General features: G+C 42.4%; 1 protein-coding gene across 4 annotated transcripts in view; it reads right to left on the bottom strand.

Annotated features, from left to right (window-relative positions):
• LOC128694636 (palmitoyltransferase ZDHHC20-A) overlaps positions 1-26,703 on the bottom strand; it is a 294,832-nt gene that overhangs the window by 2,240 nt on the left and 265,889 nt on the right. The gene's annotated exons all lie outside the window — the stretch shown is intronic.

Raw genomic sequence — 26,703 nt, 5'->3', positions numbered from 1 at the left:
TAAAATTTTAATGTTATTCTTCAAGTGAATTATGCTCCTACAATTATTTGTAATAAAATTTATGTGAATATACTATACATAGTCTATAGAAAAATTAATATGAAAGTACAGTATATAATCTAAGAAGAAATTTATCTCAGCAAAAATATCTTGACAATTCTTGGAACAAAAGGTTTATTACACAAGACTAATTGTTCTTATATAGTGCATATGTTTAAAACAATATTCAGTGGAACCCCGGTTAAAGGCCATAATCCACTCCAGAAGGTTGACCTAAATCCAAAATGGCCTAAAACTGAATCAATATTTCCTGTAAGAAATAATGTGAAGACAATTAATCAGTTCCAGATACCCAAAAATATTAACAAAAAATACATTTTTTAAAGATTAACTATAGTTTACATACACAGAACAATAAGAAAGAAATACAATAATTTTAATAATAAATGAACATTACATACCTTTACTGAAGACTCTTGTTGGCATATGGAAGAAGGTGAGGAGGAGAGAGGGAGGACTGATTATTGTTTAGAAGGGAAATCCCCCTCCATAAGGACTTTAGGTATCAAAGCCCTCTCTGGGGTTACTTCCTTTCTTTGTCTTTTACTGGCACTAGGACCAGCATTGTCATTGAACATGTGGCAGACACTGCTTGCAACAGCTTTGGTAGGGTGATATTTCTCCACAAAACTTTGCACCTCACTCCATTTTGCACAAATGTTCTTAATCACTGAAGAAGGCACCTTATTACCTCTCTCTTCCTCCTCCTATGATGCAATTTCCTCATCTGCAATCTGTTGCTGTTCCAGTTGAAGGTCTGCAGCTCTTCAGTAGTTAGCTCTTCCCTGTGGTCATCCACCAACTCTTCCATATCTTGCCCATTCACATCCAACCCCATGGACTTCCCAAAGCCACAATAGATTCCACAACAAGAGTAAGGTTGTCAAGTGTATGTGGGGAAGCACCCTGGCTGGTGTGTGGGGAAGTACCCCAGCTGGTGTGTGGGGAAGTACCCTGGCTGGTGTGTGGAGAAGTACCCTGTCTGGTGTGTGGGGAAGTTCCCTCTCTGGCGTGTGGGGAAGTACCCTGGCTGGTGCGTGGGGGGAAGGACCCTGGCTGGTGTGTGTGGGGGGAAGGACCCTGGCTGGTGTGTGGGGGAAGGACCCTGGCTGGTGTGTGGGGGAAGTGCCCTGTCTGGTGTGTGGGGAAGTACCCTGTCTGGTGTGTGGAGAAGTACCCTGTCTGGTGTGTGGAGAAGTACCCTGTCTGGTGTGTGGAGAAGTACCCTGTCTGGTGTGTGGGGAAGTACCCTGGCTGGTGTGTTCTTTCTGGAATTCTATTGTGTTTCTTGCCTTCTTTACCAAAGGGCTGGCACTCTGAACTTTCTTTGGCCCCACGGTGGCTTATTTCACAGTTGCTATCAACAAAAAAAACACCAGAAACAATGGATGAAGCCACGAGTTTTGTACGGTTCTCAACACGAACAATTATGTAAGTGTATTATTGTAAGTGCTTTTGTAAGTGTATTTTTCGAGGTCTGAAATGAACTAATCTAATTTACATTATTCCTTACGGGAATAAATTTGTTTGGTAACGGCACTCGAACAGCCTTCTGGAACAAATTATGGCTGAACTCGGGGTACCACTGTACGTATTCCTAATCCAACGAGAGAGAGACGTGCAGACTGAGTGTGATATGCATGAGGAAGAGCGTCGCCGGTTGGTGGTGACGTGTCTCATACGGCCTATATTTGGAGCAAAATTTTGCCGATAAAAGTGTCAGCATAGTTGCTGATCCCCTTATATGTGTTGTATAGCATATCATAGTACCATCCATGTGTTTATATAGAAGATCCCTTTTAGGCCTGTGACTGTTTGTGTGACGTCACGGGATGTGCGTGTGTACGTTCGTACCTCTACCTCGGCCTCAGTCGGCGTGTAGACATAAGCAGGACAAGGCAGGCTGGGGGCTCCATCTCCCATTACCACAGTCTGACAATATATCGTTACCATCCAACAAGTGTGTCTACCTTCAACCCTCGTTATCTCCTTTTAAGAACCCCTACGACAAAAGTGCTCAATTTCTGGACTGAGTGATTTCCGCAACGGCTTATAACCGGGGTTCCACTGTAATCTTGTTATTTTTCCTTTAAAATCGTTAAACATATTGCACACTAGAGATGAGTAAATGTCACAAGTGAGGAAAAAGGAGGCAGGGTGAAAGAAATGAGTTAAGTCAGCCAACAATTCATGGAAATTTGCAAACTGAGTAGAAAGGTGGGCAATGTGTGAGAAGATGGAAGCTAGCCAACAATTTGTGGAAAGTTGCAAGTGCATAGAATGGTGTGCAGTACGTGAGGACATGCGGTAGTCCTTTCAACAATTCATGAAAAGTGGCAAGAGAGAGGATCAAGTGAAAGAATGAAAGACACTAATTACATGACAATTCTTGCAGAGTATTTTATGCAATGAATAAGAAATGGTTGTGACACTGCAACAGGTATCTTGCTAACATATGATGGAATGACTAAAGCTCAGAAGCAGCTCTATACAGTATATGTTTTGCCATTTTATCCTACATCAATCTGCCTGGATGGACTGGTCCAAACTCTATGGGGGTGGAGAAATAGGGTAGCCATAGATGATTATGAAGTGATTACGACAAGTAAAGGTATACAGAAGTAAAACAATATCAAGGTTTATCAAGCATATTAACCCTTAAACTGGTAGTGATATATATGAAGTACAGTGGAACCTCTTCTTATGAGTTTAATCTGTTCCATGACCTTGCTCACATTGGGATTTGCTAGTTTGCAGAGTCAATTTTCATCATATAAGAGTCAATTTTCATCATTGAAATGGAATTAATCTGTTCCTGTGGAATTCCTGTGGAATTTCAACTTCATGGCTTATTTATCTATCATAATTTATCTAATATGACATAATAAACAATATTAATAACGTAGAAACATGATATATACACTAGAATGAATGAAATATTACGTATGTGAGTAGTGTTAGTGGAGGTGGCACAACGGCCTTTGTTGTTGTTGTTGGGATATATAGGGCCACCACAGCAGCCATTCCTACATACCTTCCCATGATTTTATTATAACAGAAAATGGAGTGTTTGTAAGGCAAACTTCATTAGATCATTACATACATAGTTTCATAAGAAAAAACAATAATAATAAAGAAATTATGTAGCAATACAGCATTTACCTTGGCGATGGAGAAGAGATGCTGGGCACATTGGCTGGCGCATGCCAAATTATACGTACATAGTACGTACATATTATAATTATTATTTTAGTAGTATTATGTATTATTATTATACATATTATATTATACATATTTTTTTTTTTTCAACAAGTCAGCCATTTCCCACCGAGGCAGGGTGACCCAAAAAAGAAAGAAAATCCCCAAAAAAGAAAATACTTTCATCATCATTCAACACTTTCACCACACTCACACATTATCACTGCTTTTGCAGAGGTGTTCAGAATACAACAGTTTAGAAGCATATACGTATAAAGATACACAACATATCCCTCCAAACTGCCAATATCCCAAACCCCTCCTTTAAAGTGCAGGCATTGTACTTCCCATTTCCAGGACTCAAGTCCGACTATATGAAAATAACCGGTTTCCCTGAATCCCTTCACTAAATATTACCCTGCTCACACGCCAACAGATCGTCAGGTCCCAAGTATCATTCGTCTCCATTCACTCCTATCTAACATGATCATGCACGCTTGCTGGAAGTCCAAGCCCCTCGCCCACAAAACCTCCTTTACCCCCTTTTTCCAACCCTTTCGAGGACGACCCTTACCCCTCCTTCCTTCCCCTATAGATTTATATGCTTTCCATGTCATTCTACTTTGATCCATTCTCTCTAAATGACCAAACCACCTCAATAACCCCTCTTCTGCCCTCTGACTAATAATTTTATTAACTCCACACCTTCTCCTAATTTCCACACTCCGAATTTTCTGCATAATATTTACACCACACATTGCCCTTAGACAGGACATCTCCACTGCCTCCAACCGTCTCCTTGCTGCTGCATTTACCACCCAAGCTTCACATCCATATAAGAGTGTTGGTACTACTATACTTTCATACATTCCCTTCTTTGCCTCCATAGATAACGTTTTTTGACTCCACATATACCTCAACGCACCACTCACCTTTTTTCCCTCATCAATTCTATGATTAACCTCATCCTTCATAAATCCATCCGCCGACACGTCAACTCCCAAGTATCTGAAAACATTCACTTCTTCCATACTCCTCCTCCCCAATTTGATGTTCAATTTTTCTTTATCTAAATCATTTGATACCCTCATCACCTTACTCTTTTCTATGTTCACTTTCAACTTTCTACCTTTACACACATTCTCAAACTCATCCAATAACCTTTGCAATTTTTCTTTAGAATCTCCCATAAGCACAGTATCATCAGCAAAAAGTAACTGTGTCAATTCCCATTCTGAATTTGATTCCCCATAATTTAATCCCACCCCTCTCCTGAACACCCTAGCATTTACTTCTTTTACAACCCCATCTATAAATATATTAAACAACCATGGTGACATTACACATCCCTGTCTAAGACCTACTTTTACTGGGAAGTAATCTCCCTCTCTTCTACACACCCTAACCTGAGCCTCACTATCCTCATAAAAGCTCTTTACAGCATTTAGTAACTTACCACCTATTCCATATACTTGCAACATCTGCCACATTGCTCCTCTATCCACTCTATCATATGTCTTTTCTAAATCCATAAATGCAATAAAAACTTCCCTACCTTTATCTAAATACTGTTCACATATATGCTTCAATGTAAACACTTGATCTACACATCCCCTACCCACTCTGAAACCTCCTTGCTCATCTGCAATCCTACATTCTGTCTTACCTCTAATTCTTTCAATTATAACCCTACCATACACTTTTCCTGGTATACTCAGTAAACTTATTCCTCTATAATTTTTACATTCTCTTTTGTCCCCTTTCCCTTTATATAAAGGGACTATACATGCTCTCCACCAATCCCTAGGTACCTTCCCCTCTTTCATACATTTATTAAACAAAAGTACCAACCACTCCAACACTATATCCCCCCCTGCTTTTAACATTTCTGTCATGATCCCATCAGTTCCAGCTGCTTTACCCCCTTTCATTCTACGTAATGCATATTATTTTATACATATTATTATTATTATGTATTGTTATTAATAATTAGTACGTACGCATTCTTATAATAATAACTCTTGCTTACCACTTGGAATCTTTATACACATAAAAAATAGAAGATTCACTGTTATGCAGCCTACTGCATTATTGTAATAATTGTATAAATAATGTCAACCCATTTGCGACTGCATATTAGACTGGCTGGTTAGACACACATTAGACAGTGACATCACTTGTTTACTCTCGAACGTCAGCAAAAATCAAACATTTCCGCTACGTTGAGCTAAATTTCAAGTTACTTTTTGTTGTGAAAGCAATCAAAATCATTTCTATTTCTGCAATATATTTTCCATCCTATCAAATAAGATCAATAAAATGAGAATACAGCCATAAAAAACACATGAAAATATACTGCTAAGGGGCGGCTAATGGCTGAGAAGTGAACTCTGTTATTTCTGGTCTGATTTCTTTCAATTTTGGTGTATGTTAAGAATCATCTTTCCACCATACATTGCCCAAGTTTCAATAAGATAGTCCAACAAACAGATGAGATCCAATTCCCTAGATCAAGAGCAAGAGCCCCTCACCAGTGTCAAGGAGCCTCCCTTGAGGCCCGCTTGCATCTGGAAATTTCACTTACAACTGGAAGCAAAAATTCAACTGAGCAACTGCTTGTATCTGGAAAAACTCGCACGTGGATGCACTCGTAAGTAGAGGTTACACTGTACGTATATGCAAAAACCACAGTGCTCTTATATTTCCAGTGATCTGCATTCTAGATCTTCAAACAAATGTCTAGGCTGTGAGTGACTTAGTACCTCACAGAAGAGAATTTAACTTGCACTGTGCAAGAGGGAGACACAGGTCCAGTACTGTATCTGGTATCATGGCAAAGAAACCTGATAATACAAGTTAAAGTTAAAACAATAAATTCTCAGGTACTGTATAGTTACATCATTAACAGTTAAGATAATTTAGGAGGATTCCACAGAAATAAGAAACTTGAAGTGGTGAAAATATAAGCAATCTAATGTACAATATAACTGTCTTTCTTATCTCACACACCAGGAATTTTTCAACAGAAAAAGGTATTTACTGTGCATCATTAACATGATAATGACCACATCAAGGCTGACGAGGGAAGCAGTGACGAATATTGTATAGCTAAAGGATAAAAAAAAGATTCTAGTGATAGTGATGTAAGTGACCTTTTTTTTTTTGTCTCAGGCCTAGCAAATGCTTCCCTGGATCTAAAGAAGAAACATGCTCAAAGAAAGATTTTATAAGTGCTCTTTTATGGAAAAATAAAACCAAGACAGTGCAAAGACACACTGTACTTGTGTAAGATGTGTGATGTGGCACTATTCATCTATCCTTGTTTCATGGATTACCACAACCTGAAACACATCATAAATGTTAGACAACTCTTGTAAATGGAGTAATCATAAATGTTGTGAAGTTAAAAAATATAATGTTTAAATATCACAGACTAGGACTAAATAAACCAGGTAGTGCACTGTGGCTTTGCTGCCATTAGAGACAAACAATCAAACTGCCCAACTTCAGCATGCCATTAAAAAGGTAAGAGTTCAATATTTACCAGATGTTTTTTATGTAGTTATATTCAGTGTCCGATACTCTACAGGTCTATATGATTTTTTTTTATAACTACCCAGAGTTTAAGAGCTAAAAACAAAAATAATAATAGTAGTAGCAGTTAGTAATAATAATATTTGAAGTATTAGTAGCAGTAGTAGTAATAATAATAAATCATATCAGTAGCTGCAAGAAGAGGGAGGGAGGGAGGGGGGAAGAGAAGAGGAGAAAGAAGAGGAGGAAGAGTATGAAGAGAAAGAGTAGGAGGAGGAGGAAGAAGAGAAAGAGGAAAAGGAGGAGGAGGAGGAGGAAGGACGAGGAGGCAATAATCCAAAGAATAGGATGTGGAGAAAATGAAGGTTATTTTCAAAAATATCAAAGAAAACGAATGTATGAACCAGGTTTGGTTACAACTACAAATAGTTACAAAGAAGGTTCAAGTACTTTGGAGAGTTGATAAATTAGACACATGTGCAACTCTTGGGTATCTTTATTGAGGAATAGTTTCCTCAATAAAGATACCCAAGAGTTGCACATGTGTCTAATTTATCAACATGTCGGTTCTCTGAACCATTCATCTACAAACCTGTCAGACACTGCAACTTCTTGGGATCTTAATACTTGGGAATTCTTCGCTTGCCTAATTCTTGGGCACGACCTACTTCCACATTGAACAAATGTGACACTACCTATGACTGCTGCACCTCTCCTACCAACGGTTTATAAGCTCCTTCTCCGCACGTATGCCGTATTCTATTCAAGATTGATGGACTGACTACATCGACTCAAGGTTGAGGGACTGATTACCTCATTCTCCTCCTGTTCTTCAAGACTCTCCTTTGTATGGACTGATGAAGCCACTGTGTGGCGAAACATTTCCTCAATAAAGATACCCAAGAGTTGCACATGTGTCTAATTTATCAACATGTCGGTTCTCTGAACCATTCATCTACAAACTTTGGAGAGTGCTGATCATGCAAAGCATTTTGGGAAAGAATAAGGAAGATGGGAGGAAGAATAGCAAGAATAATTAGTAGCAGCAGGAAGGGTAAGAAAAATGAGAGAATTAATAAAAAGGTAGTTGAAAAAGAAGAGAATAAAGATGGAAAGAAGAATGAGGAGGATGAGAAAAAGCTGGACAGATTGTGGAATTTCAAAGTAATTAAGAATGTGTCACCACAAGATCACACAAATGCATTACTGAAATAAGAAAATTAGTCTGCTACACAAGCACTGCAAAACAGCCTTTAACCCTTTGATGGTCGCAACCCCCAATCCTAGAGTACCTCTCAGTGTTGCAAAATATTTGAAAAAAAAAAAAAAAAAATTATTTTTTCTCGTGAAATGATAGAGAATCTTTTCCCGATGCTAATGACACCAAAAGTACAAAATTTGATTGAAAATTTATGGAATTACGCTCTCGCCAAGTTATTAATCTCGGCGATATTTACACATCGGCGATTTTGCCCACTTTGGGCCCTATTTTCAGCCAATTCCATTGTTCCAGTCGACAAAACTCGTAGCTATTTCTTTAAATCTCCATTTGTTCTATCGATTGAGTAAAAGAAACCGTCCATTTACCGATTTCAACTACCCAATAAAGTGGATAGAAACTGGCAATTTGGTCAATTTCACACAAATTAAAAAATATGTCAATTTCAATATCTGGTCCATAATGAACAATGTAGACATTCCTGGCACTAAAATAACATTTTCTCTGTTCATCAGTCATGTCGCCAGGCCCCTCTTATATTACTCTTGCTTTCTATTTTGAATTTTTATTCACACAAAAAGTAGATTTACTGTTATGCAGACTACTGCATTATTGTAATAATTGTATAAATACAGTGGACCCCCGGTTCGCGAAGTCATCGGTAACCGATAAATCCGGTATCTGAAGCATTATATCGCAAAAAATTTGCCTCGGTTCCCGTTACAAAACCCGGTACGCGATACGATTCGTATGAGACGTGTCCATGTGTGGCCTGAACTGCCCCATGTGTGCCAGTGTTTACAAGCCAGCCAGTGTGCACGCATCTAAGGATACGTTCAGTACATTCCACATTATCCATATTATCACTGTTTTTGGTGCTTGTTTCTGCAAAATAAGTCACCATGGGCCCCAAGAAAGCTTCTAGTGCCAACCCATCGAGACCAAGGGTGCTAATGACTATTGAAATGAAGAAAGAGATAATTGCAAAGTATGAAAGTGGAGTGCGTGTGTCGGACCTGGCCAAGTTGTATAGTAAATCCCAATCAACCATCTCTACTATAGTGAGCAGGAAAATGGCAATCAAGGAAGCTGTTCTTGCAAAAGGTGCAACTGTGATTACAAAACAGCGATCGCAAGTGTTATAAAATTTTGAGAGACTGTTATTATTATTATTCTTATAATAAAAAAGAAGCGCTAAGCCACAAGGGCTATACAGCGCTGCAGGGTAGGGAAGGAAGCAAGGGTATTGGGCGGCAGAAGGGGGAGGGATGATCAGTAGGTTACAGGAAACAGCAGGGCAGGGGATAGTGCGGGGGTAGAGGGTAGCTAGAGATTGAGGTAGAAAGGGCTGAAGGCATCAGAGTTTGTGAAGTAAGTCAGTTGTTGTCAAAAAGTCAATGAGAGTGTCCAGATGAAATGTGGGTCCATCAGCGAGAAGGGAAGGTAAAGAGAGAGCAGTGGAGTGAAGACGACGATGGAGGTAAATTCTGCGTGCTCGTTGATAAAGTGGGCAGTCCAACAGAAAGTGGCTGACTGATAATGGAGCCTGACAATTCTCACAGAGAGGAGCAGGGCGCCTCTCCATGAGTAAGACGAGTATGGCCAATGCGAAGACGGGAGAGAGCAGTCTCCCAACCGCGATACTGGTGACAAGAAGACGGCCAGTAACCTATACTCGGTTTAATAGACTGAAGTTTGTTACCGAGCATAGTAGACCAACGGTGTTGCCAACGGGTGTGAAGGTGGGTAGCTATTGCAGCAAAATAGTCCGTAAATGGAATACCTCTATATGAAACTAGTAGGTCATGTACTGCTGACCGCGCAGCAGTGTCTGCCTGTTCATTGCCCTGTACGTCAACATGACCAGGGACCCAACAAAAAACAATATCTTTATGCTTGGTAAAGATGTGGCATAGCCAAAGTTGGATACGGAGGACTAAGGGGTGAGGTGTATCAAATTTCTGTATAGCCTGTAAAGCACTAAGGGAGTCTGAGACAACCACAAATGATGACACAGGCATAGATGCAATACGGATAAGTGCTGCAAGAATGGCATACAATTCAGCAGAATACTAGCCGAAGATAGTAAATGCCCTCGTACGATGCTGTCCGGAAACACTGCTGCGAATCCTACGCTGTCAGAAGACTTACAGCCATCTGTGTACACTGCAATGGCATGAGAATGAGAGTGGAAGTGGTCAAGAAAAAGAGAGCGGGAAGCGATCGTAGGCAGTTGGACTTTCGAGCAAGGGAGAGAGAAAAAACAGACTCGAACAGCTGGAACTTCCCAGGGGGGTAGGGAAAAGTGAGATGCTACATGAACATAGAAAGGTGGTAATTGAAGAGAAGACAAGAGCAAATGTAGGTGAAGACAGAAGGGACAGAGTAAACAGGGGCGGCGAACAAATAAAGAATGTCTACTAATATCAGTGACCATTCTATAAATGGAAGGATTGCGGAGATCACGAGAGCGTACATATTAGCGAAGGCAATGGGCATCATGGTGATCGGATAAGGATGGAACGTTCGCTTCTGCATAGAGGCTCTCAACAAGGGAAGAGCGAAAAGCACCAAGGCATAAACGTAATCCTTGGTGATGAATGGGGTTAAGGCTAGAGAGAGTAGCAGGAGAGGCCGCTGAATAGATCTGGTCACCATAATCAAGTTTCGATAAAATGAGGGTGGAATGTAGGCGAAGGAGAGTTCGACGATCAGCTCCCCATGAAAGATGAGCAAGGGTTTTAAGAAGGTTCAGCCGGCTGTGACAAGTTGCCTTCTGAGAGGTAACGCGAGGTTTCCAGGACAACCTACAGTCAAAGAGGAGGCCCAGAAACCTGACTGTATCACGTTCAGGGATACGGGAGCCATAGGATGATCGGAGATGACAGAGCATCTAGTGAAAGTAATTTGGCGAGTTTTGGTGCTGGAAGATTTAAACCCATGTGTGGTGGCTCAATTGGAAACACAGTCGACTTCATGCTGGAGAGAAACTGTAATGAGGTGACAGTCAGCACCTGCACAGGCAACAGCGAAGTCATCAACATAGAGTGATGACCAAATATTTGATGTAAGACTAGAGGCCAAATCATTTATAGCAAACTAGAAAAAGTGTTGTGCTCAGAACACATCCCTGGGGGACACCTTCAGCTTGGATAAAGTCTGGGGAGAGCACATTATTAACCCGAACACGGAAATGCCTGTCAGTTAAAAAGTTCTTCAGGAAGGATGGTAGATTGCCTCGGAGGCCTAAGGAGTGGGCTTGGGCCAAAATATTATACCTCCAAGTTGTGTCAAATGCCTTCTCAAGGTCAAAAAATATGGCAATAACTGAGTGGTTATTCACAAAGGCATTACGAACATACGTATCCAAGCGTAGTAAGGGGTCTATGGTAGAACGTCCCTTACGAAAGCCATATTGATGAGTGGAGAGACTGTTGTGTGTCTCTAAATACCACACTAAACGTCTATTTACCAGGCGTTCCATCACTTTGCAAACTGCACTGATAAGAGCAATGGGACGATAGTGGGAGGCTTCATGTCCCATAGTGCCTGGTTTGTGGAAAGGGAGAACAATGGCAGATTTCCACAGCTGTGGAAGAATGCCTTGTGACCAAATAAGATTGAAAAGGCATAATAGGACTGCAAGGGCTGACTGATGTAAATGTTGATGCATACAAATATGAATGTCGTCGGGCCCAGCTGCCGATGATCGGCAAGCTGAGAGTGTTGCCTCCAGTTCTTGAAGTGTAAAAGGCACATTATACTGTTCTTCTCTGAGAGAAGAAAATTCCAAGGGTGCTAACTCTCTGGCAGACTTTGAGGAAAGAAACGAGGGGCATAAATGGAGCCCCTGAGAAATATGGACCAGATGATTGCCAATTTCATTGGCAACATCTAGTGGGTTTGCTACATCAACACCGGCAACCCGCAGAATAGGAGCCGGGACAGGAGAATATTTACAACTCAGTTTTCGTACTTTTCTCAAGACTGCACTCATAGAGGAAGCAGAGGTGATGGTGGAGACATAATCTCGCCAGCAAGTGCATTTAGCGTCATGGATGACATGGCGAGCGATCACACGCTTCTGCTTAAAATAAAAAATTCTCTCCGTGGTTCTACCGTACCGGTATCTGCCCCATGCAGCGCATTTCAAACGTACTGCACGAGCACAAGCAGGAGACCACCAAGGCACGCATTTCTGAGAATGCCTGCCCGAAGTTTGGGGTATAGAATGAGAAGCTGCGGTTAAAACGGAGGACGAGAAGAGGTGTAAAAGCTCATCAATGGAGGACGAAGAAGGAACCTCACTAAAAACAGTTAGTTGTGAGTAAAGGTTCCAATTTGCCTGGTCAAATTGCCAGCGTGGGATACGAAGAGGTGGTGAATATGAAGGGGAAGTAAGAATGATTGGGAAATGATTGCTGTCATGTAAATCCGGGAGAATAGACCAGGTGAAGTCTAATGCGGCAGAGGAAGAGCAGACTGAGAGATCGATGCAAGAGGGAGTGTGAGTCCGAGGATCAATATGGGTGAGAGTACCTGTATTTAAAACATGGAGGGGGTGGGTGGCAAGAAAAGCCTCTAACTGAATGCCACGAGAATCACAGTGAGACCCCCCAGAGGAAATGATGGGCATTAAAATCGCCAAGTAACAGAATTGGTGGCGGTAATGACGAAACAAGAAAGGCAATATCCGGAATAGATAATGCCCGAGAAGGAGAGAGATATAAAGAACAGAGCGTATACCACCTATGCAAGTGGATACAGGCTGCTGTGTAATGCAGCGAAGTACGAACAAATAGCTGATGGTACGGAATATCAGTGTGTAGAAGAAGGGCACTTTCATTAAAGGTCCCATCAGGAAAAGGATCTGAAGAATACAATAAATTATAGCCTGAGATGGGAGAGATAACAGCAGAGTGTAATTTTGGTTCCTGTAAGCAAACACCAACAGGAGAAAATTGGAAGAGTAACATCTGAAGCTCACCCCAATTACCCCTGAGGCCACATATATTCCACTGTAAATAGGCCATGATTGGCAATGATGAAGATACTTGAAATCCGCAGGTATAGAAAAGTCCACATGCGGAGGCAGCGGAAAATGTTCAAGCAGCGAAGGAACGGTGCACTGTGAAGAAAGGAGTTGCGCAGATGGAGGAGAGGAGAGAGAAGGAACAGAGGGTGGATCAGTGTCCATTGATGGTTTGGTCTCTGCAATATATTCAGAGATTGCTTCAAGTGTTTCGGAATTCAGAGACGTCGTATGGGAGACAATATTGGAGATGGTAGGGGGAGGATGAGTAAAGATTGAAAATGTAATGGACTGTACCAAGGTAGGGGGGGGCGAAAGGGTGGAGGGAAGGGGACAGAAGAGGCAGAAACCTGGGAGGTGGCAGAAGAGGAAGAAACTTGGGAGGGAGCAGGGGAGGTAGGTATAGTACGAGGAGGAGGGTGAACCTCTACACTTGTAACAAAGCCAGTGAGAGGGGAAGAACCCGGTACAGAGACAGGGAAGGTAAAATGAGGAGGTGGAAGAAGGGAAGGAGGGGTTAAAGGACCTTTTTTTGACTTCTGAGAAGTAGAGGGACGATTGGGAGGTGTCGTACGAGATCTCATCGATACTGAGGCTTGTGAGGGAGAACACGAAGAAGCGAGAACAGACTGAGGCGCTGAAGTAGGGACGTCTGAGCCTAGGACAGCAAAAGAATTAGATACAGGAGTGACTATGGGAGAGGTAACCACAGAGGAGGCTGCAGAAGATGGGACCCCAGAAGTGGGGGGACGTTTTGAAACATGGGAATAAGAAACACAAGGTAGTCTCCCTTGGAGGCGGAGATGAGAAACTGCCATGGCATAAGGGAGACCTTTTGCCTCTTTGAGGTAACGGATTTCCCACTCATTTAAGTAGACTTGGCAACGGCGAGAGTACGAAGGGTGAGCCTCATGACAATTAAGGAAAGAGGGAGGTCGATTGCAAGACGTATTTGAATGGTCATTGGCACCACAGACTGGGCATTCGGCTAAAGATCTGCAATATTTCGCTGGATGGCCAAATCGCCATCAATTTCTACACTGTTGTGGTGTAGGGATCACCTTTTGAACCCATGTCCTGCTACATAAACTGAGGATGGGAGTTCACGGCTGTCAAAAGTTAAATGAGCCACATTGCTAGGGTATCGTCTCCGCCCACGGGCAGGAAGAACATAAGTGTCTACCTTGAAGATTGGGAGATCTTAGAGTTCCAGCTGTTCAAGAATGTCATTGCCACATGTCTGGAAATTTTGTTGAACTATGGTATGGGGCAGAATGACGGTACCACTACAAGAATGGAGGGAAAGATGTTTTTCAATAGTGACAGGAACAGTATCTATATGGAAAAGAAGAGAAAGATCATGAGCTTGGGTAGCATTCTGTACAGTGATGATGCATGTACTGCTCTTAAGAGCATGAAAAGAAATATCTTTACCAACATGGCGTAGGAGTGCCTTGCTAATACTGTGGTCAGAAAGATAGGCGGTAGAGGAAGTCGGTCGTAAAATGAAGAATTTAGTCCATTGTGCATTCTGAAACTGAGCGTGGAAAGGGAGTGCAGGACATGTCGATCTTTTCTGAGAAGAACGAGAAGGTGGAGAAGTATCATCAGCAGGTAATTGTTGTTGGCATTTAGGCGTGGGACCAGAGTTGGTCCGACGTGGAATGGGCTGGCGATTCGAAAATTGCCGCACCACAGAGGGAGAGGCCGGAAGCATAGTCAAAGGAGAGCGGAGGTCAGACAAATCGAAAGAGTCAGTCGAGATCTCAGTACCTGAAGCGGGTGAGGAAACAGCACCGGCAAGAGGTACAGAGGCATGAGGAGTGTCCGAAGAGTGGTCCAAAGACGAGGCGGGGTCAGAACGGGGTGCGGTATCAAGAAGGGGCCCGGAGGTAGCAGGTTCATGGATTGGGTTCTCCATGGTTAGGTTACTTTTTTCTTTTTGTTTTTAAGAAAAAAAAAGAAAGAAAAGAAAATAAAAACAAAAAAAAAAAAATAAAAAAAGAGGGGACCGTGGAGGGATAGTTCCTAGGAGGAATGAAAGGGCCAGAAATCTGCCTCCGCGCCCAAGAGGACCTCAGCACTGCAAGTAGCGTAGAAGCAGCATGGAACCCGTGCCATACCCTACCCATCATGCCGAGCTACCTCGGTGGACAAAAGAGAGGGCGGCCAGATATTCGCCATAAAGCATACCTCCTTCGGCCACCACCCCCGGAATCCGAAAGGTGGCTTCCTGAGATTCACCCGTCGCTCGAGAGACACCCAAAGCCACCCTCCGGGATACCGGAGAGGGATCGGGACATCCCCAGGCAATCCAGATTCCACGGCAAACTAGGCCACCCCCAAGAACCTCAACGGAATGGGATGGACCCCGGTACCCTTTCCCCTACCTAGGAGCTAGAGTGCCTGTGGGAAAAAATCCCAAAGGCCAAAAAGGAAGGGCAAAAGGGAGGGGTGGGGAGGAGGAGGAGGAGGAAAGGAAAAAGGGGAGGATGGGGAGGATGGGATAGAGAAGGGGGGATTGGGGGGTAATTAGGTTCGGTCTGAGGAAGGAGACTGACAGGTCTAATTCCTCAGACCAAGAGCCTCTTCACCACAACAAGGAGCCCCCCTTGAAGAGGTGAGAGACTGTTATTGGTGTGGATAAATAAAAAACAGATAGCTGGAGATAGCATTTCTCAAGCGATCATTTGTGAAAAGGCTAGGCAGTTGTATGAGGATTTAATTAGAAAAATGCCTGCAACTAGTGGTGATGTGAGTGAATTTAAGGCCAGCAAAGGTTGGTTTGAAAGATTTAAGAATCGTAGTGGCATACATAGTGTGATTAGGCATGGTGAGGCTGCCAGTTCAGACCAAAAAGCAGCTGAAAAATATGTGCACGAATTCAATGAGTACATAGAGGCTGAAGGATTGAAACCTGAACAAGTGTTTAATTGTGACGAAACAGGCCTGTTTTGGAAGAAATTGCCAAGCAGGACTTACATTACTCAGGAGGAAAAGGCACTCCCAGGACATAAGCCTATGAAAGACAGGCTTACTCTGTTGATGTGTGCCAATGCTAGTGGTGATTGCGAAGTGAAGCCTTTATTGGTGTATCACTCTGAAACTCCCAGAGGGTTCAGGCAAAAGGATATCCTCAAGGCTAATTTGTGTACGCTGTGGAGGGCAAACAGTAAGGCATGGGTCACTAGAGACTTTTTCTATGACTGGTTACACCAAGCATTTGCCCCCAATGTGAAAAATTACCTAATTGAAAAGAAATTAGACCTCAAGTGCCTCCTGGTGTTAGACAATGCCCCTGGTCATCCTACAGACTTGGCAGAGCGAGTTTGTGGGGACATGAGCTTCATTAAGGTCAAGTTTTTGCCTCTTAATACCACTCCTTTCCTGCAGCCCATGGACCAGCAGGTCATTTCCAACTTCAAGAAACTGTACACAAAAGCTATGTTTGAAAGGTGCTTTGAAGTGACCACAGATACTCTATTGACTCTAAAGGAGTTTTGGAAGGATCACTTTAATATCCTCAATTGTGTAAACCTTATAGGTAAGGCTTGGGAGGGAGTGACTAAGAGGACCTTGAACTCTGCTTGGAAGAAACTGTGGCCAGAATGTGTAGACAAAAGAGATTTTGAAGGGTTTGAGGCTAACCCTGGGAATCCTATGCCAGTTGAGGAATCCATTGTGGCATTGGGAAAGTCCTTGGGGTTGGAGGTTAGTGGGGAGGATTAGGGAAGTTTTTATTGCATTTATGGATTTAGAAAAGGCATATGATAGAGTGGATAGGGGAGCAAGTACCTGGCTTACAAAAAGGTAGAACAATGGCAGATTTTCACAACTGGGGAACAACTCCTTGTGACCAGATAAGATTAAATAAACTTAAGAAGACAGCAAGGGCTGATGGATGTAAACGTTGGAGCATACGAATACGAATACTGTCAGCCTCAGTTGCTGATGATTGGCAAGCGGAAAATGTTGACTAGTTCCAGAAGGCACATTATAAGACTCTTCTCTGCTAGAAGAAAAGTCTAAAGGCTCTAACTCTCTGACAGATTTGGAGGAAAGAAACGAGGGGCATAGATGGAGCCCCCGAGAGATACAGACAAAATGATTATGGATTTCAGTGGCAACTTAAAGAGGGTTTGCTATAGTGGCGCCAGCAACACAAAGAACGGGAGCTGAGTTTGGAGAGTATTTGCCACTCAGTTTCCGTACTTTTTTCCAGACTCCACTCATAGAGGAAACCAAAGTGTTGGTAGAAAAATATCCCACCAACAAGTGCGTTTAGCTTCACAGATGACATGGTGGGCGACCACTCTCATCCACTTAAAATCAAGGAGTTGCTCTGTGGTCCTATTGTAACGATATCTGCTCTATGTAGCATGTTTCAAATGTACTGCATGAGCACAAGCAAGAGACCACCAAGGCATGCATTTCTGAGAAAGCCTGCCTGAGGTTTGGGGTATAGAATGTGAAGCTGTGGTTAAAACTGAGGTCGAAAATAGGTGTAACAGTTCATCAATAGAGGATGAAGAAGGGTCCTTACTAAAACCAGTTTGATGTGAGTACAGATCCCAACTCACGTGAGCACAGATCAAACTGCCAAAGTGGGCTTCGAGGAGGTGGAGAATATGAATGGGAAGTAAGGAGGATGGGAAAATGATCAGCGTCATGTAAATCTTGGAGTACAGACCAGGTAAAGTCTAGTGCAGTTGATGAAGAGCAAACTGAGAGATCGATGCAAAAGAGAGAGAGACAGAGTGTGAGGGTCAAAATGGGTGGGAGCACCCATATTTAAAACATGGAGGGGGAGAGAACTGAGGAGAGCCTCTAACTGAATGCCATGAGAGTCACAGTGAGACCCCTCCCCAGAGGAAATGGTGAGCATTAAAATTGCCTAATAACAGAAGTGGTGGTGGTAATGAAGAAACCAGAAACTCAACATCTGTGATAGATAATGCCCAAGAAGGAGAGAGATACAAAGAACAGACCATATACCACTTATTCAAGTAGATGTGTGCTGCAGTGTAATTCAGCAAAATATGAACAAAGATCTGATGGTATGGTATACTGGAGCATATGAGGAATGCACTTTCATTAAAGGTTCCATCCGGAAAAGGATCCAATTAATATAATAAAACATAGCCCAAGATGGGATGGATAACAGTGGAGTGTAATTTGGGTTCTTGTAAACAAACACAGACGGGAAAACTGGGAGAGCAATACCTGAAGCTCACCCCGATTACCTCTGAGGCCTCAGATATTCCACTGTAAATAAGCCATGATTTGCGAAGAGAAGGATACAGGAAATATGAAGCAATAGGTATCTATAGACTAGACAAGTTAGGAAAGTCCACATGTGGAGGCAGTGGAAAAAGAGTAAGCAGCGAAGGATTGGAAAGCTGCGAAGAAAAGAATTGTATAGATGGAGTATAAGAGTAAAGAGTAGCAACAGGAGGTGGATCAGGGTCCATCAATGGTTTAGTCTCCTCAATATATTCAGAGATCACTTCAAGTGTTTTGGAAGTCAGGGAAGTTGTATGTGGGACAACATCGGATATAGAAGGGGGAGGGCGAGTAAAGATCTGGGCGACAATGGAAGTTACCAAAGAAGGGGGACATGAGAGGTTAGAGTTAGCTTTGGAGGGGACAGGAGAGGAAGAAACCTGGGAAGGGACAGGGGAGGAAGAAACTTGGGAAGGGACAGGAGAGGAAGAGATTGTACAAGGAAGGGAATAAACCTCTACACTCTTAACAGAGCTAGTATGAGGTAAAGAACTACTAGGTACTGAGACTGGAAAGGAAAAAAATGTTCAGGAAGGATTAGTGAAGGAGAGGTTAGAAGGGATTTATACTTTGGGGATGTTATGGACTTTGGAGAAGTAGAGAAGCAAAGGGGAGGTGTTGTTATGAGGGGTCTTGTAGACATAGAAATTTGCAAATGAGAAGGTGAAGATTTGAGAACAGTACGAGGTGACGAAGAGGGACCTCGAAGTTCAGGACTGCAAAAGAGTTAGATACAGAGGTAACTGTACAAGGTGTGACCACAGGGGAGACTGCAGGAGTTGGGACCCCAGAGGTTGGAAGCCTCTTAGTAACTCTAGCATAAGAAATATGGGGAAGTCTCCCTTAACCCTTTGACTGTTTCAGGGCCCTCTCTGAAACTGTCATTCTATGTCGCCAAATATTCGAAAAAAAAAAAAATTATTTTTTCTTATGAAAATGTTAGGAATATTTTTACTAGTGTTTTAAGCCTAAAAAAAATTTTTTGCCATCAGTACTTACCGAGATATAGAGCCGCAAAGTTTGCAGAAATTGACGTGCGTACGGCAACAGCGGCGACTGCCGCCCACCCGGTATTCTTTTATTTACTCTAATTCAAAGGTTTCTTGCATTTTTCAATATTTTTCTTTTCCAGGTAACTTATGTGGCCTGTGAGACCAATGTAAGGTGCATTGTTCAAATATACACTCATTATTTACAACACAATAACAGAACAAACTTTATCACTATTAGTTTGTGTATACACTTTGTTTACACAAACAAACAATACAAAACAATGTTTATTACTAGTGTTCCATAATATATATACATATGTACAGTCACTAACCACGTTCCTAGAACTGCTGCAGCTTGTGGAACTCTTTGAAACATGGGTATATGCAGAGGGGCACTTCACACTCCTCACACATAAAACGAGTGTCTCTGCGTGTTTGTAGGCGTTTTGTGGTATGCATACATACATAACACCTCTTCTGAGCATTTTTCTTGGCAGTAGTAGGAGGCAGTTGTATGGGGTAGTGATCACCAGGCCTCATACGAGATGACGTCTGTGGGCGCTGGTCTATTGCAGGAGTTGCTCCTTTGTACTTTGCAATTATTTGTCTGATTACTGACAGGCAAAATTCACCATATTTTGGTGTTTTGTTGGTCTTCAACTTGTATATGTTATAAGCATTTAGCATAGAGATATCAACAAGATGGAAAAAAAGTTTGATATACCACTTATAACTCTTGCGTACACAGTCTGCAAACCCAATCTGCATGTCACATTTGTCCACTAAGCGCATATTGAGGTTGTAGTCCATGACAGCTGCAGGCTTTAGAATGGGTTCATTGGTCTCTCTGTTGTCCCTGCCACTGGGTACCATTTCGTTTGTGTGAACTGATGTCAACAATGTGACATCACGTTTGTCATGCCACCGAAATGCCATGATGTCATTGGCAGCAAAGGCTTGCACCTCACCTCTGCGAGTGCCAGCGTCGAACCTTGGCATATGTTTGCAATTACCACGCACTGTGCCACACACGTCTGTCAAGTTCACTCGCAAGAAATCACTGAGTAAGGGGCTTGTGTACCAGTTATCAGTAAATAACATATGCCCCTTACCAAGATATGGTTCCATCATTGTTCGAACCACATCACCAGAGATACCCAATAACTTCATGGTATCTCTCAAAGTATTACTGCCAGTGTACACAATAATATCTAAAACAAGACCACTTCTGCAATCACACAGTACAAATAGTTTTATACCAAAGCGTTTCCTCTTGCTTGGTATATATTGCTTGAATGAGAGTCTTCCTTTGAATAAAATCAAGGACTCATCAATAACAAGCTTCCTGAAGGGATAAAAATACATGCAGCACTTTTGTTTCAGGTACATAAACACATTTCTTATCTTATATAACCTGTCGCTTCTGTCAGGCCTGGTTTTGTCTGAAAAGTGTAACATACGCAACAGTATCAGGAAACGATTGACACCTATAATGTCACTAAAACCTGGAGTTGAAATCAGGCGATCTGTTGTCCAGTATGTGGTGACAGTGTGCTTATACACATGTGGCATAAGCATTATTGTGGCAAAAAACAGGTACATCTCTTCCACAGTTGTCTCCTTCCACTTGTGTAGCCGTGATTTTGGTGAGAGAATTGTATTTGCCATGGTGTAATCACAGTATGTATTTGTTTCCCTGACAATGATGTCCATCAGGGGTTCATCGAAAAATAACTCAAAGCAGTCCAGTTCACTGGCATTGTTCCCAAGTGGACAAGATGGCTTTATTCCACTTTGTGTTTCATCAAAGTCATGGGGACTGGGAACAAACTCGTCACCGTCCTGCCAATCCCAGATGCGGTCTGCTGGTGGGGTCTGGATATTTTACCGTGGTTGTGGCTGTGCAGGTTGTGGTGGTGCAGGTTGTGGCAGTGTGGGGTAGGGTGAGGCTGGTTGTTCTGCTGAGTCAGCCGCGTGGCTAATAGCGTGGCCCGGTGATGGTGCCACATGGGCCGTGCCACCCTCACTATCACCACCACTGCCTCCTCCCTCACTGTCACCATTCATACCCATCGTTACAATATCATCATCTTCACTATCAGGTCGTGGTGTTGGGCCACGGGATGTGCTCCCAGAGTTTCTCCTTCCCCTTGGAACAACATATGAAACACTACCAGACCACATGCTACGTCGTACATACTGGCGCTTCACTGGGGAATATTCACTCTCACTGTCACTAGAACTGCTTTCAATGACCTTGAAATCACTATCACTATCACTATCACTGCTATCATCAGGGTGTTGTACACGACCAAATAGTTTCCTCTTTCGTCCTGGTACAGGTGAACGTGAACAAGCCGGCACAGCACCAGAGGTCGAAGGTTGTGGGTCATCTGGGTTTTTGTCACTATTTACGTTATCCTGGGCACTTTTTTCAGTAACACTCACTTGAAAACCCTTGAATTCACTGTCACTGACACTTTCATCGCTGTTAGAGCTATCACTTGGGAACAAAAGACCTCCAATCCGCCGAGGAGCGAGGAACTTCTTACCGAGAGGCATGGTGAAAATGGACTGACAACATGGCGTTCCCACAATGCACCGCTAGGTCCCAGATTTTTTTCACAGGGTGCACACCGACCACTGAGACCCATTCTCTCCCGTGTAGGCCTACCAGGCCTTTGGCGCTCGATTTGAAGCCGCTAGAATTTGTGCGTATAAATACGTCAGAAACATTGGCTCGTAAGACGTATTTATACGTCGGAAACAGTCAAAGGGTTAAAGGCATAGATGAGAGACCACCAAGGCATAGGTAAAGCCTTCTGTCTCTTTGAGACAGCAGATTTCTCATTCATTTAAATAAACTTTGGCAGCAACGAGAATAGGATGGGTGAGCTTCATTACAATTGAGGCAAGAGGGAGGTAGACTACAAGATGTATTGGTATGGTTGGCGGCACCACAGACTGGGCATTCTGCCATGGACCTGCAATATTTCGCTGAATGGCCAAAACACCAGCAATTCTACACTGCTGTAGTGTAGGGATCACCTTTCGGACTTGTAACCAGTGTCTTGCAATATAAACCGAGGAAGAAAGCTCATGGCAGTCAAAAGTTAAACAAGCTACATTACAGGGGAAGCGTCTCCACCCACAGGCAGGTAGTACATGTGTGTCCACTTTAGGAATTAGGAGGTCTTGGAGCTAAAGTTGCTCCAGAATGTCACCACATGTTTGGAAATCATGCTGAACAATGGTATGAGATAAAACAACAATACCACTACAAGAATTGAAAGAATGGTGTTTTTGAATTGTTACAAGAACAGCATCTATGGTGGTAAGGACAGAAAGATCGTAAGCTTGGCTAGCATTCTGTACTGTGACAGTGCGTGCACCGCTCTTGAAAGCGTGAAACAAAATATTTCAACCAACATGACGTAGAAGTGCCTTGCTGATACTCTGATCAAAAAGATAGTCTGAGGAAGATGTCAGCCGCAGAGTGAAAAACTTAGTCCACTATGTACTATGATGCATATTTTGTAAAGGGAGCAGTTGTTGCATTGGTCTTTTCTGAGCAGAGAGAAAGGCATTCAAGGAAGTGTCATCAGAGAAAGGTCATGGTCACTTGGATGCAGGACTGGAGGCAGTCTGTTTTGAGGCAGGTAGGTGATCTGAAAACCACTGCACCATATGGGGAGAAGCTGGAAGCATAGTCAAAGATGTGCGGGGGTCAGATGTGTCAAAAGAGTCAAGCCGAGCCTTGGTATCAGGAGCGTGCGACAAAATGCCACCCGCAGAAGATACAGGGGCATTAGAAAGGTCCGAAGGATGGTCTGGTAACAAGGCAGGTTCGTAAGAATGTGCTGCTACAGAAAAGGGCCCAAAAGGAGCAGTTTCATGGATTTGGGGCTCCATGGTTAGGTCTCTCTTTTATTTTTGTTTTTAGAAAAAAAAATGGAAAGAAAAACAAAAAAAAAGGGGGGAACATGGAAGGGTAGCTCCTAGGAGTAATGAAAAGGCCAGAAATCACCCATGCGCTTGCTTATTTCAAATCTTACATTACTAATAGGTATCAGTACGTCACCATTAAAGACACAGCATCAGCAACATGGCCACTTGATACTGGAGTTCCGCAGGGAAGTGTCCTTGGTCCCCTGCTCTTCCTCATATACATCAATGACCTTCCAAACGTATCCCAACACCTGAAACCCATTCTCTTTGCTGATGACACGACTTATGTCATCTCTCACCCTAATCTTGCCACCCTCAACACCATTGTGAATGAGGAGCTGATTAAAATATTGACTTGGATGACAGCCAATAAACTTATGCTTAACACTAACAAAACCTACTATATTATGTTTGGTAGCAGAGCAGGAGATGCACAAATTAACATTAAGATTGACAACACTCTAATTACCAAAAATAATGGGGGCAAATTCCTAGGCTTATACCTTGACAACAACCTGAATTTCAGCACCCATATCCAGCATATAACCAAAAAAGTATCCAAAACGGTTGGGATCCTCTCCAAGATACGATACTACGTGCCGCAAAATGCCCTTCTCACACTATACCACTCACTTATTTATCCATACCTCACCTATGCTATTTGTGCTTGGGGATCAACTGCAGCAACACACCTAAAGCCAATAATAACCCAACAAAAAGCTGCAGTAAGAATAATCACTAAATCCCATCCCTGGCAACACACCCCCCCACTCTTCATAGACCTAAACTTACTCCCAGTTCAGTACATCCACACTTACTACTGTGCAATCTACATCTACAGGGCCTTAAACTCTAATATCAACCTTGACCTAAAACACTTTCTTGATAGTTGTGACAGAACCCACAGGCATAACACCAGACACAAACATCTCTACGACATTCCCCGTGTCCGACTAAACCTTTACTAAAATTCAACGTATGTCAAAGGCCCTAAAATCTGGAACACCCTACCTGAGAACTCTAGAACTGCAGACACATTCATCACCTTCAAAACTACCATTAGAAAACATCTTATCTCCCTGATACACCCCGTCAACTAACTACACGAATACCACCTGGTGGTTCACACTTACACTCACTCACTCACTCATTTGACCATAAACAGAAATATTAACCTCAATCTTAAAATAATGAATCCTGTGATACTCCAATACTGAAACTATGTACTGTGCCAAAACAAAAGCATTCACATTGCTAAACTCACAAACTAGTATTTAGTCACTTAGCCATAATACCAACTTACCTCATAATTTGTAATATTTTACAATTAAGAATAAAACTAAGTCTGCCCGAAATGCCTAGCCATGCTAAGCGTTCTAGTGGTACACTCTGTAATCACAATTTTACTACATGTAAACCACACAATAACCAAATTTCTGTAAACTCAGCATTGTAATCCTTATAGAGAATAAACTTTGAATTGAATTGAATTGAAGAGGACCTCAGAGCAGCCAATAGTGCAGATGTGGCATGGAACCTGTGCTGTACCCTACCTTTCATGCCAGTAAACCAGCAATCCAGGATAGCAACCTCACATCTACCAAGCCACCTTGGCGGACAAGAGAAAAGGTGGTCGGATACACACCACAAAGCATACCTCCTTCGGCCGCCACCTCCTGGAATTCGACAGGTAGCCTCCAGAGATACACCTTTCATCTGAAAGACACCCGAAGCCTCCCCCCTGGTAGACCAGAGAGGGATTGGAAACTCCAGACGATCCAAATTCCAAGGCAAATTACGCTACCATCAAGGTACACTACCATCAAGGACCTCAATGGAATGGGATGGACCATGGTACCCTTCCTCCAGCCTAGGAACTAGAATGCCTGAGAGAACCCCAAAGGCTGAAAACAGGCAAGGGAAAGAGGAGGGATGGGAAGAAAAGGAGGAATGGGAGAGGAGGGATGGAGAGGATTGGACAGGGAAGGGGAGGATTAAGGGGTAATTAGGTTTGGTTGGAGGAAGATGACTGAAGGGTCCAATTCCTCATACCAATAGTCTCTTCACTGCAGCAAGGAGCATCCCTTGAAGAGGATGCATATATGTAAAATTTCTGCATATAATACATGTTTATGCATGCATATGCATGTATGTTTTCCATGGGGAAGTGGAACAGAATTCTTCCTCCGTAACCCATGCACGTCGTAAGAGATGACTAAAATGCCGGGAGCAAGGGGCTAGTAACCCCTTCTCCTGTATACATTACTAAAGTTAAAAAGAGAATTTTTTGTTTTTCTTTTTGGGCCACCCTGCCTTGGTGGGATATGGCCAGTTTGTTGAAAGAAGAAGAATGCACATGTGTGTCCATGACAACCACCACCAACACAACACCCTCCATTACCACCACCGTATAGAAGTGTTGCAAATTTGAAGCTGACTGGATAAGGCATTCTCAAGTTATAAGCAAAATAAAATAAAGTAAGAGGAAGAAAAAAATAATTCAGGCACTTTATTGAAGATAACATTTGGGGATACCTAATAAACTATATCTCAGAAGTACCAGTACCAGTTACCAGTAGTATGACTCACTACCAACCGTCTGTGTGAATGACTTGTTATTCACTGTTACAGCTGACCCTAGCACGTTCTGAACGCCGCTCACCCTCTAGGAATCATCTCATGAGCCAGTTAAAGGATAGACAGGAGAGAGACAGGTCAGGCTTGGTGCCTCCCATATAGTCCATCAAATATACACACTTACCGCCTACGTGAGTATTATTACCCAATCCACGTTTCGGAACCCACACGACATACTATCATGCTAAACAGGAGGGATGGGACAATATCAAAAATTTTACATATACCAATATTCAGCTTAAACTGATTTTAATACAATGACAAAACCATCAAAATTAGCCATGATACTAGTACCATTACCAATAAAATAAAATTTAGCTGATACCCACTGATGCCATACACAAATTCATCAAAATGAGCCAATACCCATCAATACTTTAGCACACCCCTAATAGAGTAACAAATTTAGAATAAATTTTCATTTTTACTAATCTGTGGAATTTTATTATGACTCACTGCAAAAATGCAACAGAATAATTAAATAATGCAGAATCTTGACAGAATTTGCAGTAGAAATGTTCAAAGTTACTGCTATATTGCTGAGTGGCTATCTGCCTTCTAAGTCCTCACACCACAGATTCTGTATTTACCCATCTCATCTCTCTGTTAACCATGTCACTAATGAGAAACCTTGTGATGCCAGAGGCCTAGGAAAAATATTCATCATTATCTGATGATTCTGAAGAAATTGAGCATCAACTGTGAAGATTAATGCTCAATCCAGTTCACAGTTTATGGGAAGTTGAAGCTATACAAACATGAAAAGCTTTGTGTGTTTAATCTACACTAAATTTTCCACA

The sequence above is a fragment of the Cherax quadricarinatus genome, chromosome 51 (assembly GCF_038502225.1).
Source record: "Cherax quadricarinatus isolate ZL_2023a chromosome 51, ASM3850222v1, whole genome shotgun sequence".
In the NCBI taxonomy this organism is placed as follows: Eukaryota; Metazoa; Arthropoda; class Malacostraca; order Decapoda; family Parastacidae; genus Cherax; species Cherax quadricarinatus.
This window is presented reverse-complemented; position numbering and strand designations above follow the sequence as displayed.